Below are 16740 nucleotides of genomic sequence, written 5' to 3'. Positions count from 1 at the left end.
TCCCGGTAATGGTGGAAATGGGATCAATGGAATACATTGTCTTATCGTTGAATCAACAAGAACGCTAAACCTTCATCAGGGATTTAACGCACCGTCACAACACTTACATCACAAGAAAGATACCTTTATTTTGATGGTAGTTAATTTTATGTGGAATTGAAATAGAGTATTAATTTAATATAGTTTAAATGTTTACAAAATTAAGATTCCGAAAATGAACATTCAGTAAGTGATATTATGTCTGCTCACGCAAACGATGTAAAGTATGTATAGCTCGGTTTAATCTAGAGCCAAGCGTGTTGATCTTTATACCGAGGGAATCCTGCTATTGACATACTTTAATTAATGAGGCAGTAAAGACAGGGCAGGTGAGTACGGGTAGGCCTAGACATAGCAGGTGAGTGCGGGTAGACCTAGACAGAGCAGGTGAGTACGGGTAGGCCTAGACAGAGCAGGTGAGTGCGGGTAGGCCTAGACAGAGCAGGTGAGTGCGGGTAGGCCTAGACAGAGCAGACAGAGCAGGTGAGTGCGGGTAGGCCTAGACAGAGCAGGTGAGTGCGGGTAGGCCTAGACAGAGCAGAGGCCTAGACAGAGCAGAGCAGGTAGGTAGACAGAGCAGGTGTACGGGTAGGCCTAGACAGAGCAGGTGAGTGCGGGTAGGCCTAGACAGAGCAGGTGAGTGACAGAGCGTACAGGTAGGTAGACAGAGCAGGTGAGGCCTAGACAGAGCAGGTGAGTGACAGGTAGGTGGCCTAGACAGAGCAGGTGAGTACGGGTAGGCCTAGACAGAGCAGGTGAGTGCGGGTAGGCCTAGACAGAGCAGGTGAGTGAAGGTAGGTCTAGACAGAGCAGGTGAGTACAGGTAGGGTAGACAGAGCAGGTGAATACAGGTAGGTCTAGACAGAGCAGGTGAGTGAAGGTAGGTCTAGACTGAGCAGGTGAATACAGGTAGGTCTAGACAGAGCAGGTGAATACAGGTAGGTCTAGACAGAGCAGGTGAGTACAGGTAGGGTAGACAGCAGGTGAATACAGGTAGGGTAGACAGAGCAGGTGAGTGAAGGTAGGCCTAGACAGAGCAGGTGAGTACAGGTAGGGTAGACAGAGCAGGTGAATACAGGTAGGTCTAGACAGAGCAGGTGAGTGAAGGTAGGTCTAGACAGAGCAGGTGAGTACAGGTAGGGTAGACAGCAGGTGAATACAGGTAGGTCTAGACAGAGCAGGTGAGTGAAGGTAGGTCTAGACTGAGCAGGTGAATACAGGTAGGTCTAGACAGAGCAGGTGAATACAGGTAGGTCTAGACAGAGCAGGTGAGTACAGGTAGGGTAGACAGCAGGTGAATACAGGTAGGGTAGACAGAGCAGGTGAGTGAAGGTAGGTCTAGACAGAGCAGCTGAGTACAGGTAGGTCTCGACAGAGCAGGTGAGTACAGGTAGGGTAGACAGCAGGTGAATACAGGTAGGGTAGACAGAGCAGGTGAGTGAAGGTAGGTCTAGACAGAGCAGGTGAATACAGGTAGTGAAGGTAGGTCTAGACAGAGCAGGTGAATACAGGTAGGAGACAGAGCAGGTGGTGAGGTACAGGTAGGGGTCTAGACAGAGCAGGTGAATACAGGGTACAGGGGTAGACAGAGCAGGTGAGTGAAGGTAGGTCTAGACCAGTCAAAGTCAAAGGTGAATACAACAGGTAGGGTAGACAGAGCAGGTGATCAGATAAATAAAGCAATATTTTCTTATGGCTCTGTCAGTAATCTTTAATTTTCAACAGGACAAATTTCCTTTATATAAAAATCTAACATGACAGACCTTTGGCTCAGATGTGAATACAGGTAGGTCTAGACAGAGCAGGTGAGTACAGGTAGGTCTAGACAGAGCAGCTGAGTACAGGTAGGTCTAGACAGAGCAGGTGAATACAGGTAGGGTAGACAGCAGGTGAATACAGGTAGGGTAGACAGAGCAGGTGAATACAGGTAGGTCTAGACAGAGCAGGTGAATACAGGTAGGTCTAGACAGAGCAGGTGAATACAGGTAGGGTAGACAGAGCAGGTGTGTACAGGTAGGTCTAGACAGAGCAGGTGTACAATAGACAGAGCAGGTGAATACAGGTAGGGTAGACAGCAGGTGAATACAGGTAGGGTAGACAGAGCAGGTGTGTACAGGTAGGTCTAGACAGAGCCGGTGAATACAGGTAGGTCTAGACAGAGCAGGTGAATACAGGTAGGTCTAGACAGAGCAGGTGAGTACAGGTAGGGTAGACAGCAGGTGAATACAGGTAGGGTAGACAGAGCAGGTGAGTGAAGGTAGGTCTAGACAGAGCAGCTGAGTACAGGTAGGTCTCGACAGAGCAGGTGAGTACAGGTAGGGTAGACAGCAGGTGAATACAGGTAGGGTAGACAGAGCAGGTGAGTGAAGGTAGGTCTAGACAGAGCAGGTGAATACAGGTAGGTCTAGACAGAGCAGGTGAATACAGGTAGGTCTAGACAGAGCAGGTGAGTACAGGTAGGTCTCGACAGAGCAGGTGAGTACAGGTAGGGTAGACAGCAGGTGAATACAGGTAGGGTAGACAGAGCAGGTGAGTGAAGGTAGGTCTAGACAGAGCAGGTGAATACAGGTAGGTCTAGACAGAGCAGGTGAGTACAGGTAGGTCTAGACAGAGCAGGTGAGTACAGGTAGGGTAGACAGCAGCTGAGTACAGGTAGGTCTAGACAGAGCAGGTGAATACAGGTAGGGTAGACAGCAGGTGAATACAGGTAGGGTAGACAGAGCAGGTGAATATAGGTAGGTCTAGACAGAGCAGGTGAATACAGGTAGGGTAGACAGAGCAGGTGTGTACAGGTAGGTCTAGACAGAGCAGGTGAATACAGGTAGGGTAGACAGCAGGTGAATACAGGTAGGGTAGACAGAGCAGGTGTGTACAGGTAGGTCTAGACAGAGCAGGTGAATACAGGTAGGGTAGACAGCAGGTGAATACAGGTAGGGTAGACAGCAGGTGAATACAGGTAGGGTAGACAGCAGGTGAATACAGGTAGGGTAGACAGCAGGTGAATACAGGTAGGGTAGACAGAGCAGGTGAATACAGGTAGGGTAGACAGCAGGTGAATACAGGTAGGGTAGACAGCAGGTGAATACAGGTAGGTCTAGACAGAGCAGGTCAATACAGGTAGGGTAGACAGCAGGTGAATACAGGTAGGTCTAGACAGAGCAGGTGAATACAGGTAGGGTAGACAGCAGGTGAATACAGGTAGGGTAGACAGAGCAGGTGTGTACAGGTAGGGTAGACAGAGCAGGTGAGTGCAGGTAGGGTAGACAGAGCAGGTGAGTGCAGGTAGGGTAGACAGAGCAGGTGAGTGCAGGTAGGGTAGACAGAGCAGGTGAGTGCAGGTAGGGTAGACAGAGCAGGTGAGTGCAGGTAGGGTAGACAGAGCAGGTGAGTGCAGGTAGGGTAGACAGAGCATGTGTTTGGTGGTTGCAGCCCTGTTCCACTCATTTATGTTACTTTATTCATATATGTAAATACAGTTGGCATGTTTATGCAAATGAGGCACATATCATTTTCTTTATTTTAACACAAAATGTATATTTTTAAATACCTGATACAATAAGCACATTTATATATGAGTGAAATCAACAACAACAAAAAAGGTGTCTTGGACAATAAATTGAATACCTGAATTCCCAGCAAAATTCCTGAACTCTGTGCCAGTAAAATGTTTTATCTGCTATAATTAAGACAATCTCTGTTTACAACAATTCAAAACATTTGGAGTATCTTCATCCAAAATCCAACTGCTGCATTTATTAGAATAGTTTTTAAAACCTTTGAACAATTTTGATGAGCGTTGCTAGATGAATATTCACACAGTGTTCACTGCCAGAGAAGAGTCCAATACAGTAAAACCAGTAAAGAGTCAACGTTTATGGACCTTTTTATGGTCAATGTTTATGGGTAGCTATGAGTAATGTAGCGGCTGGGCACTCTTTCTGCCTGCCTCTCTGCTAAGACCATTGACTGACTGTTATTTGTTGTGAAAACAGTCACCGGGGCCCAGTAGAACAAATGGAGTAAAGCCACAGTATAAACTGGACGGACCAGTCTATCAAAGATCTGTTGAACATGACAAACATGTCAGGAGTAATTCCTACACACTAAAAACAAATGGTTCAATTTGTGTCAAATAAGGGTTATTTGGATTGTGACCATATCGGATCCCTTTTTGATGCTGTACTGAACCCTTTTTTGAAGGTTCTATAAAGAACCATGCTCCTATGGTTCTAAATGGAACCTTTATGGTGCTATAAAAGAGCCCTTTCCTAAGGTTATATAAAGAACTGTTACACCAGGTTCTATATAGCTCCAAAAGGGGTTCCACTATCATTAAAACCCTTTGAATGGTTCTTTATAGAACCTTAATGGAGAAAGGTTCTGTATAGAACCATTCTCAGTCTCAAAAATTCTACAAAGAACCTTTTGAAGAATGAGACAGGCTTACTTCTCCTGGTTAGCAATAGTATATTGTTTAAAATTCTATAGGTTTTATTATTGTGTTAATTGACAAATTGAATCAGTTGTTCTAACTATGGAACAACTTGAGGCCCCTGGGGAGAGAAACGAACACCACTGATTCAGACAATAGTTCTCAACTGACGCTCAATGAGTCTATCACAAGACACCGTCACTGGCCATAGTCATATTTAACATGTAATGGCATAACACAACATATTAGATCTATTGGAATGACACGCTCACTCACAGTTGCACAAAAAGAGCTGTGCGTAAACCACACCCCATAATATTCAAATGAGCCGCTGCCCCTACATTATCACTAAAAGAGGAAAGAACCCTTTTCTGAACTGCAAAGATCCATTGAAGGGCTCAAAGGCTTCTTTGGGTCAGTATGGTTCCACATAGAACCATCCCCTCTCCCGAGGAACCTTCATTCCTTGGTGTGTGTGCTCCAGGCTAATGCAGGACAGGCTGGTAGCAGGCTGGTAGCCTAAAGACATATATATATATATATATATATACAGACTGTAACTGTATAAAAGGATATGAGGATGTTGGCAGCTATTGATTCTTACACACCAAGTCATTCAACATTAAATCTGACACAGAGGCTTAGCCTACCTGTGAGCTGCTGTGGCCACAGCTTAACCCGCACAGACCCTTAACAGACAGCAGAGGGCAGCGTTCAGAGTAGGCCAAGGTCACAAAAGGCTCGGAACAAAATTGGATTGATTACTATCCTGATGATCAAGGCTCCAGCGCTTCTTTGTCCTCCCAGCAGAAGTGAAAGCGTGTCCTGATCTTACCCTTAACACGAGGCTGATGTGTGTAATATAGACACCACACTAACAGAAGCATGCAGGCTACTTGACCTCAACCACACCCACTTGAGCAAGAGCTTGAGTTAAACACATCCCTCATCCCGTAAAAGGCATGACATACAGACAGTTGTATCATACTTCAAATGAATGCTTGTAAACTGTCATTGCGGTTGACTACTTTAACAAAACATGTAGCTGAGTCGCTGCATGCTTCTGAATATGTTATCGGTGAGATGATAAGTGAACTTTGCTGTGAGCGTCAATCACACGGCTCTGGTCCCACATGGCAGTGCTGACAGGCAGGTCAACTGACACCGGCAGGGTCAAGGGTGCCCCCTGCCCTCTCAGTCCAATGGTGGCCGCTAGGAGGATGGCCTCGGCAGCACTAGCAGGTCACTCATCACACACATAGGAAAACGCACACACAAATGCAGCCCCCCCCCCCTCTTTGTGCTCTCTGTCACCTGGGACTGCATGGCAAACAGCCCAGGAACACAAGGAAGACACAAAGGACATTGATTTAAGGGCCAGTACTCACTGCCCCCCTCTGAGGGGTCCAAATGTATCGCTCTCTCCCTCCAACAGTAACCAGAGAATTTACTACAGAAATGTGTGTTAGAATAACACTATTGCTGCCATGTCTGGTATCTATCTGAAACTTGTTCTCTGAGGATTACTTTGATGCCATCTATATGGATGGGTGATCTCTGTAGTTCTTCAGAGTGAACTCTGATGATACTGTATGCAATCATCTTCTCAGGAATGCTGTCTTGTCTCTATGGTAACAAGCCTACCCTGCAGGTCATCACAAATAGACGTGACCCCTTCCTAGAGGTTGGCTGGTTCGATATATTAGTTTTACTACTTTTGGTTTGGTCCGAGGACTGGTCACCAGTTGATTTTGTATACAAACAAGTCAGATCTGGTAGAAAAATGGAATGGTCTGTTGTCCTCTCTTCTTATCCTGTATCCAGCCCATTAGAGAATGGTCTGTTGTCCTCTCTCTTATCCTGTATCCAGTCCATTAGAGAATGGTCTGTTGTCCTCTCTCTTACCCTGTATCCAGCCCATTCTCTAATGGTCTGCTGTCCTCTCTCTTATCCTGTATCCAGCCCATTAGAGAATGGTCTGTTGTCCTCTCTCTTATCCTGTATCCAGTCAATTAGAGAATGGTCTGTTGTCCTCTCTCTTACCCTGTATCCAGCCCATTCTCTAATGGTCTGCTGTCCTAATATAATAATATAATAATATATGCCATTTAGCTCTCTTATCAACTGAGCTACAGAAGGTCCTCTCTCTTATCCTGTATCCAATCCATTAGAGAATGGTCTGCTGTCCTCTCTCTTATCCTGTATCCAGCCCATTAGAGAATGATCTGTTGTCCTCCCTCTTATCCTATATCCAGCCCATTAGAGAATGGTCTGTTGTCCTCTCTCTTATCCTATATCCAACCCATTAGAGAATGGTCTGTTGTCCTCTCTCTTATCCTGTATCCAATCCATTAGAGAATGGTCTGCTGTCCTCTCTCTTATCCTATATCCAGCCCATTAGAGAATGATCTGTTGTCCTCTCTCTTATCCTATATCCAGCCCATTAGAGAATGGTCTGTTGTCCTCTCTCTTATCCTATATCCAACCCATTAGAGAATGGTCTGTTGTCCTCTCTCTTATCCTGTATCCAGCCCATTAGAGAATGGTCTGTTGTCCTCTCTCTTATCCTGTATCCAGCCCATTCTCTAATGGTCTGTTGTCCTCTCTCTTACCCTGTATCCAATCCATTAGAGAATGGTCTGTTGTCCTCTCTCTTATCCTGTATCCAGCCCATTCTCTAATGGTCTGCTGTCCTCTCTCTTATCCTGTATCCAATCCATTAGAGAATGGTCTGTTGTCCTCTCTCTTATCCTGTATCCAGCCCATTCTCTAATGGTCTGTTGTCCTCTCTCTTATCCTGTATCCAATCCATTAGAGAATGGTCTGCTGTCCTCTCTCTTATCCTGTATCCAGCCCATTAGAGAATGATCTGTTGTCCTCTCTCTTATCCTGTATCCAGCCCATTAGAGAATGGTCTGTTGTCCTCTCTCTTATCCTGTATCCAGCCCATTAGAGAATGGTCTGTTGTCCTCTCTCTTATCCTGTATCCAGCCCATTAGAGAATGGTCTGTTGTCCTCTCTCTTATCCTGTATCCAGCCCATTAGAGAATGGTCTGTTGTCCTCTCTCTTATCCTGTATCCAGCCCATTAGAGAATGATCTGTTGTCCTCTCTCTTATCCTGTATCCAGCCCATTAGAGAATGGTCTGTTGTCCTCTCTCTTATCCTGTATCCAGCCCATTAGAGAATGGTCTGTTGTCCTCTCTCTTATCCTGTATCCAGCCCATTCTCTAATGGTCTGTTGTCCTCTCTCTTATCCTGTATCCAATCCATTAGAGAATGGTCTGCTGTCCTCTCTCTTATCCTGTATCCAATCCATTAGAGAATGGTCTGTTTTCCTCTCTCTTATCCTGTATCCAATCCATTAGAGAATGGTCTGCTGTCCTCTCTCTTATCCTGTATCCAATCCATTAGAGAATGGTCTGCTGTCCTCTCTCTTATCCTGTATCCAGCCCATTAGAGAATGGTCTGCTGTCCTCTCTCTTATCCTGTATCCAATCCATTAGAGAATGGTCTGTTGTCCTCTCTCTTATCCTGTATCCAGCCCATTAGAGAATGGTCTGTTGTCCTCTCTCTTATCCTGTATCCAGCCCATTCTCTAATGGTCTGTTGTCCTCTCTCTTATCCTGTATCCAGCCCATTCTCTAATGGTCTGCTGTCCTCTCTCTTATCCTGTATCCAATCCATTAGAGAATGGTCTGTTGTCCTCTCTCTTATCCTATATCCAGCCCATTCTCTAATGGTCTGCTGTTCTCTCTCTTATCCTGTATCCAGTCCATTAGAGAATGGTCTGCTGTCCTCTCTCTTATCCTGTATCCAGCCCATTCTCTAATGGTCTGCTGTCCTCTCTCTTATCCTGTATCCAGTCCATTAGAGAATGGTCTGTTGTCCTCTCTCTTATCCTGTATCCAGCCCATTAGAGAATGATCTGTTGTCCTCTCTCTTATCCTGTATCCAGTCCATTAGAGAATGGTCTGTTGTCCTCTCTCTTACCCTGTATCCAGCCCATTCTCTAATGGTCTGCTGTCCTCTCTCTTATCCTGTATCCAGCCCATTCTCTAATGGTCTGCTGTCCTCTCTCTTATCCTGTATCCAGCCCATTAGAGAATGGTCTGTTGTCCTCTCTCTTATCCTGTATCCAGTCAATTAGAGAATGGTCTGTTGTCCTCTCTCTTATCCTATATCCAGCCCATTAGAGAATGGTCTGCTGTCCTCTCTCTTATCCTGTATCCAATCCATTAGAGAATGGTCTGTTGTCCTCTCTCTTATCCTGTATCCAGCCCATTCTCTAATGGTCTGCTGTCCTCTCTCTTATCCTGTATCCACTCCATTAGAGAATGGTCTGTTGTCCTCTCTCTTATCCTGTATCCAATCCATTAGAGAATGGTCTGTTGTCCTCTCTCTTATCCTGTATCCAGTCCATTAGAGAATGGTCTGCTGTCCTCTCTCTTATCCTGTATCCAGCCCATTAGAGAATGATCTGTTGTCCTCTCTCTTATCCTGTATCCAGCCCATTAGAGAATGGTCTGTTGTCCTCTCTCTTATCCTGTATCCAGCCCATTCTCTAATGGTCTGCTGTCCTCTCTCTTATCCTATATCCAGCCCATTAGAGAATGGTCTGTTGTCCTCTCTCTTATCCTATATCCAACCCATTAGAGAATAGTCTGTTGTCCTCTCTCTTATCCTGTATCCAGTCCATTAGAGAATGGTCTGTTGTCCTCTCTCTTACCCTGTATCCAGCCCATTCTCTAATGGTCTGCTGTCCTCTCTCTTATCCTGTATCCAATCCATTAGAGAATGGTCTGCTGTCCTCTCTCTTATCCTGTATCCAGCCCATTAGAGAATGGTCTGTTGTCCTCTCTCTTACCCTGTATCCAGCCCATTCTCTAATGGTCTGCTGTCCTCTCTCTTATCCTGTATCCAATCCATTAGAGAATGGTCTGCTGTCCTCTCTCTTATCCTGTATCCAGCCCATTAGAGAATGATCTGTTGTCCTCTCTCTTATCCTGTATCCAGCCCATTAGAGAATGGTCTGTTGTCCTCTCTCTTATCCTGTATCCAGCCCATTAGAGAATGATCTGTTGTCCTCTCTCTTATCCTGTATCCAGCCCATTAGAGAATGGTCTGTTGTCCTCTCTCTTATCCTGTATCCAGCCCATTAGAGAATGGTCTGTTGTCCTCTCTCTTATCCTGTATCCAGCCCATTCTCTAATGGTCTGTTGTCCTCTCTCTTATCCTGTATCCAATCCATTAGAGAATGGTCTGCTGTCCTCTCTCTTATCCTGTATCCAATCCATTAGAGAATGGTCTGTTTTCCTCTCTCTTATCCTGTATCCAATCCATTAGAGAATGGTCTGCTGTCCTCTCTCTTATCCTGTATCCAATCCATTAGAGAATGGTCTGCTGTCCTCTCTCTTATCCTGTATCCAGCCCATTAGAGAATGGTCTGCTGTCCTCTCTCTTATCCTGTATCCAATCCATTAGAGAATGGTCTGTTGTCCTCTCTCTTATCCTGTATCCAGCCCATTAGAGAATGGTCTGTTGTCCTCTCTCTTATCCTGTATCCAGCCCATTCTCTAATGGTCTGTTGTCCTCTCTCTTACCCTGTATCCAGCCCATTCTCTAATGGTCTGCTGTCCTCTCTCTTATCCTGTATCCAATCCATTAGAGAATGGTCTGTTGTCCTCTCTCTTATCCTGTATCCAGCCCATTCTCTAATGGTCTGCTGTTCTCTCTCTTATCCTGTATCCAGTCCATTAGAGAATGGTCTGCTGTCCTCTCTCTTATCCTGTATCCAGCCCATTCTCTAATGGTCTGCTGTCCTCTCTCTTATCCTGTATCCAGTCCATTAGAGAATGATCTGTTGTCCTCTCTCTTATCCTGTATCCAATCCATTAGAGAATGATCTGTTGTCCTCTCTCTTATCCTGTATCCAGTCCATTAGAGAATGGTCTGTTGTCCTCTCTCTTATCCTGTATCCAGCCCATTCTCTAATGGTCTGTTGTCCTCTCTCTTATCCTGTATCCAGCCCATTCTCTAATGGTCTGCTGTCCTCTCTCTTATCCTGTATCCAGCCCATTAGAGAATGGTCTGTTGTCCTCTCTCTTATCCTGTATCCAGCCCATTAGAGAATGGTCTGCTGTCCTCTCTCTTATCCTATATCCAGCCCATTCTCTAATGGTCTGCTGTCCTCTCTCTTATCCTGTATCCAATCCATTAGAGAATGGTCTGTTGTCCTCTCTCTTATCCTGTATCCAGCCCATTCTCTAATGGTCTGCTGTCCTCTCTCTTATCCTGTATCCACTCCATTAGAGAATGGTCTGTTGTCCTCTCTCTTATCCTGTATCCAATCCATTAGAGAATGGTCTGTTGTCCTCTCTCTTATCCTGTATCCAGTCCATTAGAGAATGGTCTGCTGTCCTCTCTCTTATCCTGTATCCAGCCCATTAGAGAATGATCTGTTGTCCTCTCTCTTATCCTGTATCCAGCCCATTAGAGAATGGTCTGTTGTCCTCTCTCTTATCCTGTATCCAGCCCATTCTCTAATGGTCTGTTGTCCTCTCTCTTATCCTGTATCCAGCCCATTCTCTAATGGTCTGCTGTCCTCTCTCTTATCCTATATCCAGCCCATTAGAGAATGATCTGTTGTCCTCTCTCTTATCCTATATCCAGCCCATTAGAGAATGGTCTGTTGTCCTCTCTCTTATCCTATATCCAACCCATTAGAGAATGGTCTGTTGTCCTCTCTCTTATCCTGTATCCAGTCCATTAGAGAATGGTCTGTTGTCCTCTCTCTTACCCTGTATCCAGCCCATTCTCTAATGGTCTGCTGTCCTCTCTCTTATCCTGTATCCAATCCATTAGAGAATGGTCTGTTGTCCTCTCTCTTATCCTATATCCAGCCCATTAGAGAATGGTCTGTTGTCCTCTCTCTTATCCTATATCCAACCCATTAGAGAATGGTCTGTTGTCCTCTCTCTTATCCTGTATCCAGCCCATTAGAGAATGGTCTGTTGTCCTCTCTCTTATCCTGTATCCAGCCCATTCTCTAATGGTCTGTTGTCCTCTCTCTTACCCTGTATCCAATCCATTAGAGAATGGTATGTTGTCCTCTCTCTTATCCTGTATCCAGCCCATTCTCTAATGGTCTGCTGTCCTCTCTCTTATCCTGTATCCAATCCATTAGAGAATGGTCTGTTGTCCTCTCTCTTATCCTGTATCCAGCCCATTCTCTAATGGTCTGTTGTCCTCTCTCTTATCCTGTATCCAATCCATTAGAGAATGGTCTGCTGTCCTCTCTCTTATCCTGTATCCAGCCCATTAGAGAATGATCTGTTGTCCTCTCTCTTATCCTGTATCCAGCCCATTCTCTAATGGTCTGTTGTCCTCTCTCTTATCCTGTATCCAATCCATTAGAGAATGGTCTGCTGTCCTCTCTCTTATCCTGTATCCAATCCATTAGAGAATGGTCTGTTTTCCTCTCTCTTATCCTGTATCCAATCCATTAGAGAATGGTCTGCTGTCCTCTCTCTTATCCTGTATCCAATCCATTAGAGAATGGTCTGCTGTCCTCTCTCTTATCCTGTATCCAGCCCATTAGAGAATGGTCTGCTGTCCTCTCTCTTATCCTGTATCCAATCCATTAGAGAATGGTCTGTTGTCCTCTCTCTTATCCTGTATCCAGCCCATTAGAGAATGGTCTGTTGTCCTCTCTCTTATCCTGTATCCAGCCCATTCTCTAATGGTCTGTTGTCCTCTCTCTTACCCTGTATCCAGCCCATTCTCTAATGGTCTGCTGTCCTCTCTCTTATCCTGTATCCAATCCATTAGAGAATGGTCTGTTGTCCTCTCTCTTATCCTGTATCCAGCCCATTCTCTAATGGTCTGTTGTCCTCTCTCTTATCCTGTATCCAGTCCATTAGAGAATGGTCTGTTGTCCTCTCTCTTACCCTGTATCCAGCCCATTAGAGAATGATCTGTTGTCCTCTCTCTTATCCTGTATCCAGCCCATTCTCTAATGGTCTGTTGTCCTCTCTCTTATCCTGTATCCAGCCCATTCTCTAATGGTCTGCTGTCCTCTCTCTTATCCTGTATCCAGCCCATTAGAGAATGGTCTGTTGTCCTCTCTCTTATCCTGTATCCAGCCCATTCTCTAATGGTCTGTTGTCCTCTCTCTTACCCTGTATCCAGCCCATTCTCTAATGGTCTGCTGTCCTCTCTCTTATCCTGTATCCAATCCATTAGAGAATGGTCTGTTGTCCTCTCTCTTATCCTGTATCCAGCCCATTCTCTAATGGTCTGCTGTCATCTCTCTCATCCTGTATCCAGTCCATTAGAGAATGGTCTGTTGTCCTCTCTCTTATCCTGTATCCAATCCATTAGAGAATGGTCTGTTGTCCTCTCTCTTATCCTGTATCCAGTCCATTAGAGAATGGTCTGCTGTCCTCTCTCTTATCCTGTATCCAGCCCATTAGAGAATGATCTGTTGTCCTCTCTCTTATCCTGTATCCAGTCCATTAGAGAATGGTCTGTTGTCCTCTCTCTTATCCTGTATCCAGCCCATTCTCTAATGGTCTGTTGTCCTCTCTCTTATCCTGTATCCAGCCCATTCTCTAATGGTCTGCTGTCCTCTCTCTTATCCTATATCCAGCCCATTAGAGAATGATCTGTTGTCCTCTCTCTTATCCTATATCCAGCCCATTAGAGAATGGTCTGTTGTCCTCTCTCTTATCCTATATCCAACCCATTAGAGAATGGTCTGTTGTCCTCTCTCTTACCCTGTATCCAGCCCATTCTCTAATGGTCTGCTGTCCTCTCTCTTATCCTGTATCCAATCCATTAGAGAATGGTCTGCTGTCCTCTCTCTTACCCTGTATCCAGCCCATTCTCTAATGGTCTGCTGTCCTCTCTCTTATCCTGTATCCAATCCATTAGAGAATGGTCTGTTGTCCTCTCTCTTATCCTGTATCCAGCCCATTAGAGAATGGTCTGTTGTCCTCTCTCTTATCCTATATCCAATCCATTAGAGAATGGTCTGTTGTCCTCTCTCTTATCCTGTATCCAGCCCATTAGAGAATGGTCTGTTGTCCTCTCTCTTATCCTATATCCAACCCATTCTCTAATGGTCTGTTGTCCTCTCTCTTATCCTGTATCCAGCCCATTAGAGAATGGTCTGTTGTCCTCTCTCTTATCCTGTATCCAGCCCATTAGAGAATGGTCTGTTGTCCTCTCTCTTATCCTGTATCCAGCCCATTAGAGAATGGTCTGTTGTCCTCTCTCTTATCCTGTATCCAGCCCATTAGAGAATGGTCTGTTGTCCTCTCTCTTATCCTGTATCCAGTCCATTAGAGAATGGTCTGTTGTCCTCTCTCTTATCCTGTATCCAGTCCATTAGAGAATGATCTGTTGTCCTCTCTCTTACCCTGTATCCAATCCATTAGAGAATGGTCTGCTGTCCTCTCTCTTATCCTGTATCCAGTCCATTAGAGAATGGTCTGTTGTCCTCTCTCTTATCCTGTATCTAGCCCATTAGAGAATGGTCTGCTGTCCTCTCTCTTATCCTGTATCCAGCCCATTAAAGAATGGTCTGTTGTCCTCTCTCTTATCCTGTATCCAGTCCATTAGAGAATGGTCTGTTGTCCTCTCTCTTATCCTGTATCCAGCCCATTAAAGAATGGTCTGTTGTCCTCTCTCTTATCCTGTATCCAGTATCCAGTCCATTAGAGAATGGTTGTATGATATTTTAATATTTCCTAAGTTAACCTTAGGATCTAAATGCATAGAATGAAGCTTTGTTAATGTCAGTATTACCTTGTAACTTAAGATTTATAACTTGTATGTGAATTTTACAAAGTTATTAAATAATACTTGTGTTTTGCATTCACTTCCCATGACCATGTATTGCTCTTAGTCAGCTAAATGCATAACACTTGATTCCACATGGTATTTCTATAATATTAAATGTAGTCAGATAACCTAATATATTCCACTCTTACATCAGACCTCTCTTTAGCCAGCTTCCTTCATTCCATCTCTACAGAAGCTATTCTCCCCCTAACCTGCCTCACTGCACCAAATCAGTGCATTTGCAGACTCATTTAATGTCCCTCCCATCCTCCACTCAGGTGACAGCATGCCTGGAATGCTGATGAGGGCCTCCTCACTGGCCAACCACTGAACTGAGCTGTCCCATTAACTGGCCCCCACTGCAAGGGCTTCCTCACTGACCAGCCACTGATCTGAGCCATCCCATTCACTAGCCCCCACTGCTAGGGCCTCCTCACTGACCAGCCACTGAGCTGAGCTGTCCCATTCACTAGTCCCCACTGCTACGTCTACTGCTGCTGCCTCCCTATATAGCCCACACTGGCCAGGCCTGAGGTTAGGGATGGGGCTGAGGCTGGGGATTTGGCTGAGGGATGGGGCTAAGGCTAGGGATGGGGCTAAGGCTAGGGATGGGGCTGAGGATAGGGATAGGGCTGAGGCTGGGGATTGGGCTGAGGGATGAGGCTGAGGCTGGGGATTGGGCTGAGGGATGGGGCTGAGGGATGGGGCTGAGGCTGAGACTGGGGCTGAGGGATGGGGCTGAGGCTAGGGATGGGTCTGAGGCTAGGGATGGGGCTGAGGGATGGGGCTGAGGCTGAGGCTGGGGTTTGGGCTGAGGGATGGGGCTAAGGATTGGGCTGAGGGATGGGGCTGAGAGATGGGGCTGAGGCTGGGGATTTGGCTGAGGGATGGGGCTAAGGCTAGGGATGGGGCTGAGGATAGGGATAGGGCTGAGGGATGGGGCTGAGGCTGGGGATTGGGCTGAGGGATGGGGCTGAGGCTGGGTCTGAGGCTGAGGGATGGGTCCTAGGCTAGGGATGGCACTGAGGGATGGGGCTGAGGCTGGGGATTGGGCTGAGGGATGGGGCTGAGGGATGGGGCAGAGGCTGGGGATTATTGGGCTGAGGGATGGGTCTGAGGCTAGGGATGGGGCTGGTGTTACATTTACATTACATTTAAGTTGAGTATGGGCCTGGGTTGGGCATGGTGACCAGCTGTAATGCAGGGAGGGAGGGCTGGGGAGGGAGGGCTGGGGCCCTTATGTGGCTGATGTAGTTGTAAGCAGCACCAGGGTGTATCAGAGGAAAGTTGGGTGGGGCACTAGGTCTTTGGTTAAAGCCTTTGACGTGATGTAACGTGTGACCACAGTGTGTGTTTGACATGGGCCAATAAGATGAGGGCTTTGAAAAATGATATCTGTCACGTGAGCATTAAATCTGACTGTAATTCATTAAATGAACAAAAATCTGATTATGTCAGGAAATGATTGGTTCATGACAGTGCAATACTACTAAGGTTGAATAGTTTAAACTAGAAGGTACATATAGGAATCCCTAGAGCCAACAAATACATTGAAGTACTGTGATTGGAATCTTTCTAGAAGCATTCACACCTTCAACAAAGGAATCAGGTTCCTTTCTCCAGGCTTGGCTCCTATTTATGTCATGTCACACACTAAGATACGTGTAGCAGCCATGAACTGTACAACACAATCTTCTGCGTTAACTCGTCCATTCAATTCAATAAGGTAAGCGATTACTGACATGTTTATTGCACATTCCCTATTTGACTGACCATACGTAATGCTATTAATGCATGGATTTTAAAAAACATTGCCATTACTTGATTGTTTTGGGGGCTGGTTAAATCATGACGGGATATAAGACCCAATTTTGGCAGAATGAACATGCCAGGTAAACGAGATTTCTATCGGATGTCCTGGATTGATTTATTATGGACTATCAATATTACATTAAAAACCACTTCACTTAAAGCATGTGAAAAAGCGGTTGTAGCGGATGCACGAGCGCTCGTGCACACACACACACACACACACACACACACACACACACACACACACACACACACACACACACACACACACACACACACACACACACACACACACACACACACACACACACACACACACACACACACACACACACACACACACACTGTGTAACAAGACCGTAGTATTTCATAATCCCAGTACTAAAGCCAGGCCAAAAAGTGTTCCCTTAATGGGCCATAGAAATCAGCCAAGGATCAATTTAATTAACATTTTGACTTAGCTGGAACAAAGTTATGAGGCAATATTGAATCATTCAGGTGATATGAAATCAGGCGTCACCTCCCATTCAGGGACCATTACAACATCAAACACATCAAGGTACTACTTTAGAGCAGATACATAGGGCCCTGATTCACAGGCAGTTGTCTAGA

At 45.5% G+C, this 16740-nt stretch overlaps 1 protein-coding gene across 2 annotated transcripts in view; it reads right to left on the bottom strand.

The window, feature by feature from the left end:
• Window positions 1–16740, bottom strand: part of LOC124011070 (disks large homolog 3-like) — a 174922-nt gene that overhangs the window by 148885 nt on the left and 9297 nt on the right. The window lies entirely within an intron of this gene.

This window comes from Oncorhynchus gorbuscha, linkage group LG23 (assembly GCF_021184085.1).
Source record: "Oncorhynchus gorbuscha isolate QuinsamMale2020 ecotype Even-year linkage group LG23, OgorEven_v1.0, whole genome shotgun sequence".
NCBI classification, from domain to species: domain Eukaryota; kingdom Metazoa; phylum Chordata; class Actinopteri; order Salmoniformes; family Salmonidae; genus Oncorhynchus; species Oncorhynchus gorbuscha.
This window is presented reverse-complemented; position numbering and strand designations above follow the sequence as displayed.